Below are 12987 nucleotides of genomic sequence, written 5' to 3'. Positions count from 1 at the left end.
TTCTGTCGTTCGCCTCTAGACAATACACTATCGCATTGCATATGCTCTGGTGCCTTTTCAGAGGTCACCGCCAAATGATGCACAGGTTTTTGCTCAGAAGATACCGCCATATGGTGCACAGGTTTTTGCTCAGAAGATACCGCCATATGGTGCACAGGTTTTTGCTCAAAAGATACCGCCATATGGTGCACAGATTTTTGCTCAGAGGATACCGCCATATGGTGCACAGATTTGCGCTCCCGTAAACGCCGATCAATCTGGATAGCCAATTTCATGGCATCATTCAGACCTGTAGGCACAGGGAACCCCACCATGACATCCTTCACGGCATCAGAGAGACCTTCTCTGAAATTAGCTGCTAGAGCGCACTCATTCCATTTAGTAAGTACCGACCATTTACGAAACTTCTGGCAGTATATCTCAGCTTCATCTTGCCCTTGGGAAAGAGCTATCAAGGCTTTCTCAGCCAAAATCTCTAAATTAGGTTCTTCATAAAGCAACCCCAAAGCCAGAAAAAACGCATCTACATTTAATAACGCAGGATCCCCTGGCGACAATGCAAATGCCCAACTTTGTGGGTCACCCCGCAATAGAGAAATAACAATTTTAACCTGTTGCGCAGGATCACCAGCAGAGTGAGATTTCAGAGACAAAAACAATTTACAATTCTCTCTGAAATTCAAAAAACGGGATCTGTCTCCGGTAAAAAATTCAGGCATAGGGATCTTAGGTTCAGACATTGGAGCACGTATAACAAAATCTTGTAAGTTCTGGACCTTTGAAGCCAGGTTATTCAGACCTGCAACCAAACTCTGTGGATCCATGATTCAAACAGGTGTAACCAAAGCCATTCAAAGATTAAGAGGAGAGGAAAAAAAAAAGGCTGAAGACTGCAGTTTAAGCAAGGAGTACAAATAAGCACTAAGGTGCACTTTCCAAACACAGAAGGAAAAAAAAACCTTTTCATATCCTTTCCTGCTTTAGTGCATAGTTTTAACACATGTGGGCCGGCCAAACTGTTATGATTTTCCCAATGGCAGGGAAATCAAAAATAACAAACGGACTAGCTCTCGGGTGATGGAAACTAAAGTGACCGTGACCTGAACCTGACACGACACTGGAAGTAGCCGGGGAGTGTTTCCTACGATGCCCTAGACACCACGCGCCAGCCGGAGATCTAACTACCCCTATCAGAGGAATATACAGGCCTGCCTTACCTCCAGAGATGAACCCCAAAAGGAGATAGCAGGCCCCCACAAATATTGACGGTGAGTCAAGAGGAAAAGACATACGTAGGATGAACAGCAGATTTAGCACAGTGAGGTCCGCTTACTAGATAGCAGAAGTACAGGAAAGAGTTACTTCACGGTCAACTTCAAAACACTACTCAAAAACACCATCCTGAAATTACTTTAAAACTCCAGTGACAACTCATGCCACTGGAGTGGCAATTTCAGTCCACGAGAGCTTCCAGCTGCAGAGAGTCACATTGCAGATAGCTGGACAAAAAATAACATTAACTAGGAACAAAATTCAACTTAGCTGAACTGGAACTTGAGGCAGGAGAATGCAACAGAATGCTACTGATACATTGTTGGCCGGCATCGGACCAGCAGCCAAGCAGCCTTAAATAGGAAACTCCCCTAATGGGTGTCAACAGGTGATCAAGGATAGAAGAAGGCAAATAAGTGGCAATACCATAAAACACCACCGGGGGAGCCCACAAACAGAATTCACAACAGGTATTATATTTATAATAAAGGTATTTTAGTTCACAATATTTAATGTCCTGATCCCTTAGCTGGTTCTTTTCTCCTTGGTTTAATCACTTCTTCTCATAGCACAGTCACCTCTTCTCAGGGGTGGATTAAGGGTAGCCAGGGCCCCGGGCTGTTCAGACACTGTGGGCCCCCCGGTCATGTGACGGGGGTCATGTGACGGGGGTCATGTGACGGTGGTCATGTGAAGGGGGTCATGTGAAGGGGGTTATGTGACGGGGGTCATGTGATACCTGAACCAGATTATTCCAGAAAAATGGCCGGGCCCTACTCTACTGTAACCTATTAAATATTTGTTAAAATCTGCAATACAATTTAGGTATATTTTGACCAATTATATCACATACAAGGAACAAATACCACCGCACCATGTCAAGACCACATATTACCACCACTTGGTGACCAAATAGCACATTCAAGGGACAAATACCACAACACCATTTCCAGACCACATATTACCACCACATAGTGACTGAATACTACAATACTGATCAGTAATAAAAAAAAACACAATACTATCACCATAAGTGCCAGTATTCACAGGAGATCTGTACTTAGTATGCAGTGTCTGCGTAGAGGTAATACAGAGATCACTGGTGACATTATACACAGGAGCTCTGTATATAATGTATAGGTAATACAGTGATCACTGGTGACATTGTACACAGGACCTCTGTATATAGTATACAGTGTATAGTGTCAGTGTATAGGTAACACTGACTCACCAGTGACGTCTCTAGGTGAAGTCCTCCATCTTTTATCCAGCACAGACCGCCATCATTTCTTCCAGCCAGGACTCGTTTCTGCAGGAAATAACACAGTTATCTCGAGCTCCGCTTCCAGAACACATTACCTAATTTTTCACAACTTCTACATTACACCACATGGAGAAAAAAAGGCGATATAATGTCACTCTGCACAGTAACAGGACCACCCCCCCATTTAAAACAGTGTCCTCAAAAAATAAAATAAATACATCACTGCAGTAATAATATCACTTAATTAGCCCCTATGGTAATAATATTCCCCACCCTGGCCCCGTGTGTCTCATTCCTGGCTCCAGCCATATGTTCTCCCATCCTGCACTCATGAGTATCCATTCTACACCATATGATCTCCTCATCCTGCCCCATCTGTCTCCATCGTATCCATCCTGCCCCATGATCCAATCCTGCCCCATGTCTTTCATTCTGCCTTGTGTCTCCAATCATGCCCCGTGTCTACATTCTGTGCATGCCTCCAGTCCTGCCCCCAGTGTGTCCAGCAATCTGCCCCAGTGTGTCCAGCATATTACCCCGAGTGTGTCCAGAAATCTGCCCCAGTATGTCCAGCATATTGCCCCAGTGTCCAGCAATCTGCCCCAGTGTGTCCAGCATTGCCCCCAGACAGTGTATCCAGCAATCTGCCCCAGTGTCTGACTCCAGCATATTGCCCCCAGTGTGTCCAGCATATTACCACCAGTGTGTCCAGCAATCTGCCCCAGTATGTCCAGCATTGCCCCAGTGTGTCCAGCATATTACAACCAGTGTGTCCAGCAATCTGCCCCAGTATGTCCAATTGTCCAGCATTGCCCACAGTGTGTCCAGCATTGCCCCAGTGTCTCCAGCATTGCCCCAGTGTCTCCAGCATTGCCCCAGTGTCTCCAGCATTGCCCCCAGACAGTGTGTTCAACAATATGCCCAGTATGTCCAGCATATTGCCCCAGAGTATCCAGCATTGCCCCCAGTGTGTCCAGCAATCTGCCCCAGTGTCTCCAGCATATTACCCCCAGTGTGTTCAGCAATCTGCCCCAGTGTCTCCAGCATTGCTCCAGTGTCTCCAGTATTGCTTCAGTGTCTCCAGCAATCATCTGCCCCAGTGTGTCCAGCAGTCTGCCCCAGTGTGTCCTCCAGCATTGCCCCAGTGTGTCCAGCAGTCTGCCCTAGTGTCTCCAGCATTGCCCCACTGTCTCCAGCATTGCCCCAGTGTCTCCAGCAATCTGCCCCAGTGTGTCCTCCAGCAATCTGCCCGTGTGTCCTCCAGCATTGCCCCAGTGTCTCCAGCATTGCCCTAGTGTGTCCAGCAATCTGCCCCAGTGTCTCCAGCAATCTGCCCCAGTGTCTCCAGCAATCTGCCCCAGTGTGTCCTCCAGCAATCTGCCCCAGTGTGTCCTCCAGCAATCTGCCCCAGTGTGTCCTCCAGCATTGCCCCAGTGTCTCCAGTATTGCCCCAGTGTCTCCAGCAATCTGCCCCAGTGTGTCCTCCATCATTGCCCCAGTGTGTCCAGCAATCTGCCCCAGTGTCTCCAGCATTGCCCCAGTGTCTCTAGCATTGCCCCAGTGTGTCCTCCAGCATTGCCCCCAGTGTGGCCAGCAATCTGCCCCAGTGTCTCCAGCAATCTGCCCCAGTGTCTCCAGCATTGCCCCAGTGTCTCCAGCATTGCCCCAGTGTCTCCAGCATTGTCCCAGTGTGTCCTCCAGCATTGCCCCAGTGTGTCCATCAATCTGCCCCAGTGTCTCCAGCATTGCCCCAGTGTCTCCAGCAATCTGCCCCAGTGTCTCCAGCATTGCCCCAGTGTCTCCAGAATTGCCCCCAGTGTGTCCAGCAATCTGCCCCAGTGTCTCCAGCAATCTGCCCCAGTGTCTCCAGCATTGCCCCCAGTGTGTCCTCCAGCATTGCCCCCAGTGTCCAGCAATCTGCCCCCGAGTCTCCAGCATTGCCCAAGTGTCTGCAGCATTGCCCCAGTGTCTCCAGCATTGCCCCAGTGTGTCCAGCATATTGCCCAGGGCCCCCCGGATTGCCGTTCGCAAAAAAACAACAACAAAAAAAAATTCTTCTCAACTGACCAGCGCTCCAGGCGGCGGCTCCCTCCAGCAGCGCACACTCGCCGGCGACTGACAATGACGCCAGACGCCGGCGACGTGTGCGCTGCGGCCGACTTCAGCTGCCAGCCTCCAATTGGCTGGCGGCTGTTAACTATTGATAGGAAACCGCCGCAGCACCGGAAGGGGCCCAGTGAGCAGATGAGAAGGGGCCTGATGCGGGCCCCTTCTCTCTGCCCACCGGGTCCGGGGGCACATAAATGCCGGTGGGCATTCAGTCACACTCGGGTGGATTATCAGAGGGTCAATCTGTGCGGTAGCTCAGGGCCCCCCACACCACTGGGCCCTGGGCTACTGCCCATATTGACCCTCTGATAATCCGCCCCTGCCTCTTCTGTACTGCCCCTCCACCGCACTGTCTGTTCGGAGATGTGTCCGTAATCTCACTTTTGCCTACTGTGCTCAGGCAACTTGTAATCACTCTGCAGTGAGTTCAGGGCTGCATTATATCTTACCATGTATAAAATGGCCAAAGAAAAAAGTTACACCAAAAAATCAATAGAAGAACAAGAACGAGGAAACTATTAATAATTAAATATAAGCTGTATTAAATACATACTAAAAATAGATTAAAAAAGGTAATACAAAAGGTAGGTATTGCAGGAATAGAACTCCCCTATTGCAGCTTCTAATTAATTTGCATAATAAATACATGGTTCTGAAAAGGTGCAAATGCTGAGATGGTGACAAATGCTATAAATAGTCTAATGCAATAAGCCACAAAGATACAAACAAAGCATATTACCTAATAATATCATAAACTCATCGAACCATGAATATGAATAAGTGCATATATTTAAATATGTCATTAAATGATTCTGGCCGCACATGAGAAGGAAGGGATCCTTTATGTAACAGTTTCAAAAGTACAAAAAAACAAAAAGTTCTTAAGTAAGAAAAGAGATCACTCAACCACAAAAGTATAGATCTTATTAACAGTGTAAGCCAGCGTTGTATATAGAGGGCACCCCTAACGCGTGCTTTGCCTTATCTTTGCAGGAGGGCTCTTGCAGTAAGAGTAACCCCAACTGTTCTGTACTGCTTCTGGGTGAGATATAATGACACTCTAATCTGAACTCACTGCACAGTCATTACAAGTTGAACATAACAAACATGTCCCCAGCAATATGGAGGACTAGTTCTTTGAGTCCTCTCATGGCATCCACATACCCTGAAGCCTTATCACAGCACCTACAGATGTACCTTAATAAAGGGCACATACGGGCCAAAACGCTGGCTTAATTTGAATGTCTGTGATTCAAGTTTATACATAAACTTTCATTGACTTGCAACTTGGAGTGCCGAAGTTTAGATTATATTTCATAAATAAAATCTGTATCTTAGTGCACAAAAAAAACTACAGAGCAAAAATGAAAAACTTTAAATAGACCTAATGAGTAAGGATTCTGTAGACCACAATCATACATTCAGTATTTGGTCAGTATTTTACATCAGTATTTATAAGCTAAAACCAGAAGTGGAACAGTCAGAAGAAAAGTATAATAGAAACACGTCACCACTTCTTTATTTATCACCTACCCCTGATTTTGGCTTACCAAAACGTATGTAAAATACTGACCGAATACTGAATGTGTGAACGAAGGCAAAGCTCATGGTAGAATGAAGCTATCCCACTTTGCCTCAAAGGCATCACACTCAGGCAGTCAGACTGCTCCACATTGAAACAAGCTATTTAGAGATCAATTTCTGGCTGGTCATACATCCTTAGTCATATTATGGAGTTTGTCTAAGGGACAGATATCATCATATACGTCAGCTAGAGTACCTCTTCTAGGTCATATCTGGGAAAGTGCTAATATGCGTACATAATATTTGCTATACATATGACAATGTTTGTTGCATAATATTTGCAATGAATATTTACCTAAAGTAAATATAGAAAGTTCATTTTTTAATTAAGGCATGCACATATCTTAAAATTGTAGTAATATTGTTTTAAATACATTGTGGTGTGTTAAATATATCATATTTTAATTGAAGGGCTAGTAAAGAACATGTGAAGTATATTACTAATAACATAAAATGGATTTCCAGACTCGTAAAGCAATATGTTTCCCAATGTGTTTAATTTCTCATGGGGTTGCTTGAATTGCTCATGTATTTTATGAGTTTTTAATTGCTTTTATATTTTCTTGTTTTGCATTTTTATAAAAGGGGCAAAATCTTGGGAAACAGGACTAATTGTTACACTAAATCAATTTTCATATAAAAACTTTACATTACTTCAATATATTGTTCATTAATGGAACATACTCTGTTTACAGTACATGTATAAAAAGTCATTATTAGAATATTTACAGCATTACAGGAAGTAAAATAATAATGCTATGTTGGACTTGGTGTTAGATGAAGTAACTTTTGAAAGACTTTTGATGGTTTGCATGAGCTTTCAGAAAACTGAAGAAAAAAGGTAAATTGTACAGAATAAGAAAATATGAATAGCTTTGGTAACTTTTTGAGTGACATTTGATGGTTTTCACAAGTTATAGGGGGTTGAATAATACAATGAATAAAACAGTTCTAATCAAGTCCATAAACAGAGGTTTAAATGTTACAATGACATGTAAAAGTCTTGGCACCCCTGGTCAAAAATACTGTTATTGTGAACAGTTAAACAAGTTGAAGATGAAATGATCTCTAAAAGGCCTAAAGTCAAAGATGACACTTTTTAGACCAAAAAATGTAGTTTTTCATGTTCTGCATTTAAAAATTAATAAAAGGAAAATGGGCCAGTGCAAAAGTTTGAGCACCCTGGATAGTTAGTACCTAGTAGCAATCCAATTGAAAGTGTCACAGCTTGTAAACGCATTTTGTAGCCAGTCAAGATTCTTTCAATCTTTTTTGAAGGATTTTCATCCATTCTTCTTTGGAAAATTCTTCAGTTTTGTGAGATTCCTGGGTTGTCTTGCCTGCACTGCTTATTGAGGTGTAGAAACAGATTTTCAATGATGTTCAGATCAGGGGACTGTGAGGACCATTGTAAAACCTTCAGCTTGCACCTTTTGTGGTAGTCTATTGTTGATTTTGACATCTGTTTAGGATCACTATCCATTTGTAGAAGCAATCCTCTCTTCAACTTCAAGGTTTTTATAGATGGTGTTATGTTTGCATCAATAATTTCATTGAATCAATTATTCCCTCCACCCGTGATATGTTCCCAAAGACACTGGCTGCAACACAATCCCAAAGCATGATTAATCCACCGTAATGCTTATTAGTTTTTCTCCACACATACCTTTCATCATTGACTCCAAAGAATTTTAGTATAACCCCATCGGCCCACAGGACTTGCTTCCAAAGTTCAACAGGCTTGTTTAGATGTTCCTTTGCATACTTCTGATTCTGAATTTTTTTGTGCGCATACAGGGCAGGTTTTCTTTTAATGATTCTTCCATGAAGGCCATATTAGTGTATGTGTCTATGAACAGTAGAACAATGTACCAAAACTCCAGAGTCTGCTAAATCTTTCTGCAGGTCTTTTGCAGTCAAGCAGGGGTTTTTATTTGCCTCTCTAGCAATCCTACGAGCTGAAAAAAAAATGAAATTTTGTTTGGTCTTTGACACTTTATCTTGACCTCCACTATACCTGTTAACTGCCATTTCTTAATTACATTTCGAAATGAAGAAAGAATAACTTGAAAAAACTTTGCTATCTTCTTTGAGCTTTCTCCAGCTTTGTGGGCCTCCACCATTTTCATTTTCATAGGCTAAGCAGCTGCTTACAAGAACCCATGACTGCTGTTTTTCAGAACAAGGTTAGAGGAGGCCGGGTTGCTATAAAGCTGGGAAGTTTGCATAACCTGACCTTTCCTAATGATGATGGTGAACTAAACATAACCCTAACAGGCTAATTAAGGTCTGAAAACTTAATCAAATTTATCTGAGCATACAAATCTCCAAAGGTGCCCAAACTTTTGCATTGTCCCATTTTAATTTTTGTGATTTTTAAAATGTAAAAGATAAAACATATATACAGTGTATGTATATTATATATATATATATATATATATATATATATATATATATATATATATTGTAGTGCACTGGTAGCACCGTTCGCAGTGAAGCGGCAGTGACAAACAAAGTTCAAACACAAAACGCTCCTTTTAATGTGTTACTTCACACAGTCCATTCCTCACAAGTCCACAGAATTCATGTTTAGTTTACATAAACATTGCACTGCATAATACACGGCATCTTCCAAGTCACAGTCCATACACACGCCGGACTTCTCTTTGCCCAGTTTCCGTGGGGCAACTGCAGGTTGTGACCAAGTCTCTAACACACACAGCTTCACAGACAATACACATGCCATTACTCCTCTGACTAGTTCCCCTATGTCTCCATACACAACCTGGGGAGAACACACAGCGACTCCTACCTCTGACATTGGTCACTGCTTCACTATTGCAATCATAGCTAAACCTGTGATTGCAATACCCCCTCATGACCTCACTACGCCTCTGTGCGCATTCTGGGGAACAGAAACAGCGCCCCCTAGCTGTAACAGGGGTCACTGCCTCACATATCCTCCCCCTGTTCATACCTAGTATTACAGTCATGAAGCACCAATATACTTTGTATAGGTGAGCGGTAAATACCGACTCTCTCTAGGCACTCCTCAGATGCCCTTCTGGGACTACTCCAAACCAATAAATTAACAAGAACACGGAGGAAAAACGTCCACTTAAACATATTTAGAAAACAGTATTCAAAAGATTTATTAAATTGTAACAGTCATATACAAATATAGGTATATAAAATACAAAACATGGGTGTATTATCAATACAGCCATATGGCAGAAGACACAGAAAGGAGAAAATGTGGCGATGACCAAGTCAGAGGGGGAGTACACAAATAAACCTCTCGGGTGGCAGCATCAATTCAAAATATAGGAAAAACATATGCGACCATGACCGAATACAATCACTATATCCAACTCACGTGACTAGATTACTAGAAATACATGATCACATATTCATATATACATGCAATCGCTGCTTACCCATTGTCAATCAGGTATTGCCTCCCCACCTCACTCGGTCCCCCCGGGACAGCGATTGCATGTATATATGAATATGTGATCATGTATTTCGGGTAATCTAGTCACGTGAGTTGGATATAGTGATTGTATTCGGTCATGGTCGCATATGTTTTTCCTATATTTTGAATTGATGCTGCCACCCGAGAGGTTTATTTGTGTACTCCCCCTCTGACTTGGTCATCGCCACATTTTCTCCTTTCTGTGTCTTCTGCCATATGGCTGTATTGATAATACACCCATGTTTTGTATTTTATATACCTATATTTGTATATGACTGTTACAATTTAATAAATCTTTTGAATACTGTTTTCTAAATATGTTTAAGTGGACGTTTTTCCTCCGTGTCCCTGTTCATACCTGTGGGGTTGAACACTTGTTACCCCATATGGGCGCGAGACAGAGCATCTCCCTGACCCTGTGACATCCCCGCCCGACACCGCACTCCCCCTGACGAAGGACTGCGTGTCTGAAACGCGCGTCGGGGTGCACACTAATCAGCCGCTGGCAGCCTGGGGTCATTCCCTTGCTTTACCATTGTAAGTAACTGGCATTTTTCCATAGGCACATAGCACTTTTTGGCCTTTTGGTCATTTTTTTGCACCTTATGTATTCTTAATGGTGGTTTAACTATTGCACATAGCACTTATGTATATTTTCTTCATGGTCACTTTGATATTTGAGAGTGAATTGTTTGGAGTTCTTTTGTGATATCCTTATATCACTGGCACAAATTGATTTTTATACACATAATTTTTATATATTTTTATATATTATTTTTTTATTATTTATTTTTTTTATTATTTATTATTTTTTAGTGTGTATATTGGGATAATGTGCCATACATGCTATAACTCATTATGAGGATCTGGCTTGCCCTATAAGTGTTGCGGCTTTTAGTGTGCACAAAAATCTTTTTACTAATATATGTATTTTTATATTTAATTTTATGTCTATATATTTTCAATTAATGTTTGTCACTATTGTCACTTAATAAAATAAATTAATTAATATTATCAATATTCCCTGTCCTGTTCTTATTGGTTCAGGTCCTTACGTCGGGAGCTTTGGTTTCCATTTTCTAGTGGTTTTTCACTATAAATATCGCACACGTGGTGGTCCATCAATTATAATATATTATATATATATATATATATATATATATATATATATATATATATATATATATATATATATATATTTATATAAATTCTTTATTATTATTTTTATACTTTGGTGTCATTACTGTGCGGTTTTACTAAGAAACCAAAGCAGGGATTGGAACCATCGATCGACGCATGCATCCTTCCCCTTTGTGTTTCTCCTTAATACTTCATTCTGGGACCACTCACCACCCTGGTGTCCGATGCTGACGACATGCTTACTTTCATGTTTTACCGTAGGTATGGGCCAGTTTTCAGTGGTCTTAACCTTGTTTATTTTAGTTCACTAACCCCGCAGCTTATCCTGTCAGCTAAATACCTGCCTTCAGGCCCCTGGTACCAGTTCCTACATACCCTTACCCGTGCCTCAGTGACTATGCCACACTGAAACACCGCGGTTCCCTATGAGCATACATCTGCATTACGCTGCACCTGAACCTGAGCCTCCCGACACTGCCGTCTAGAGAGCACTCTATCTATTTTACCCTGACCCTCAGCCACATCCTTAGCCGGTGCCAGAGGGTTCCTTGTCCGCACTTCCCTATTCGCCTCAGCGACCACACACTCCCAAATCTTCTCAGTGCCCTTTCTATTTGCATGTTTCTTACACCTGCATCTCTGTGTGGGACCCTGGATCTGAGCTGTCCCAAACTTACCAGGGAACACCTCCAGCTCGGGGTTCAGTGGGTTCTCCACAACCTCTTCTGCCAAAACCTCTCTGGGGATTACACTCTGTCCCTACGTTGGCGACCCCTGTGGCAGATATCTCTGTCTTGACATCTTCGGGTTCTGCACCCAAAGAAACATTTTCAGCCTCTCCTGCCAATACCTCTAGGGGGAGCCTATCGGGATTACACTCTGTCCCTAGGTTGGCGACCCTTATGGCAGGTATCTCAGCATCTATGGGTTTTGCACCTGGCACAACATTTTTCATTTCTGCCAATACCTCTAGGGGGAGCCTATTGGGATTACACTCTTTCCCTAGGTTGGCGACCCCTATGGCAGGAATCTCAACATCTTTGGGTTCTGCACCTGGCTCCACATTTTTGTTGAGAGGGTTAACACTGGTCTCCCTCAGGGATCAAGACAGGGGCAAGTCTCTAACCAACACAGTCCCATATAGAAGGGTCTTTGCCACTCCCACCATTTGTTTACAGTCCCCACTGTTGTGAACTCTATTTTGGGCTCCCTCTAGTGGTCACAAGCGGTACTGTGTAGTGTTGTCTTTCTGTAGGATGGCAGCATCAGCTGGTTCGTTATCCTCGGTTGGTTTCCTATTTAGCTCACCTGGATACCCAGTTCCTTGCCTGCTATCAATGTATTCAGTGCTCTTCAGATTCCTTGTGACTACCTTGCTCCCAGTCTCTCCAAGACAAGCTAAGTTTTTGTTTGTTCATTTTTTGATTCTCAGCATTCATTATGTTTCTTGTCCAGCTTGCTAAAATGTGATTTCCTCGCTTGCTGGTTGCTCTAGGGGACTGAGTTTCTCCTCCCACACCGTTAGTTGGTGTGGGGGTTCTTGAAATCTCAGAGTGGATATTTTGTAAGGGTTTTTTACTGACCGCATAGATTCCCTTTTCTATTTTCTGCTATCTAGTATTAGTGGGCCTCATTTGCTGAATCTGCTTTCACCCCTGTGTATGTGCCTTCCTCTTCCCTCACCGTTATTATTTGTTGGGGGCTTCTATATCTTTGGGGATTATTTCTCTGGAGGCAAGAGAGGTCTTTCTTTCTCTCTAGGGGTAGTTAGTTCCTCAGGCTGGCTCGAGACGTCTAGGATTTTTAGGCACGTTCACCGGCTACTTCTAGTGTGTTTGGATAGGTTCAGATTTGCGGTCAGTCCAGTTTGCCACCTCCCTAGAGCTTGCCCTATGTTTGTTACTTAGCTGGAGTAATTTGTGATCCTCAACCACTAAGGATCATAACAGTATAGCAGGCCAAAAAGTGTTTAATGCATCGCAGAAGATAAAAAGAAGACCTGAGTACATTTTTTTTTTTCCTCCCGCTTTTCCTTTGCTGCAGTCTGTTTAGCTTCTTTCATCCCCTTGAACTCTGGCTGGTTTGGAGCTCAGCTGCAGACATGAATATTCAGACTCTGACTTCTAGTGTGGATCATCTTACC

Source organism: Ranitomeya variabilis, chromosome 1 (genome assembly GCF_051348905.1).
Source record: "Ranitomeya variabilis isolate aRanVar5 chromosome 1, aRanVar5.hap1, whole genome shotgun sequence".
Classification (NCBI taxonomy): domain Eukaryota; kingdom Metazoa; phylum Chordata; class Amphibia; order Anura; family Dendrobatidae; genus Ranitomeya; species Ranitomeya variabilis.
Note: the sequence above shows the minus strand (reverse complement) of the source record.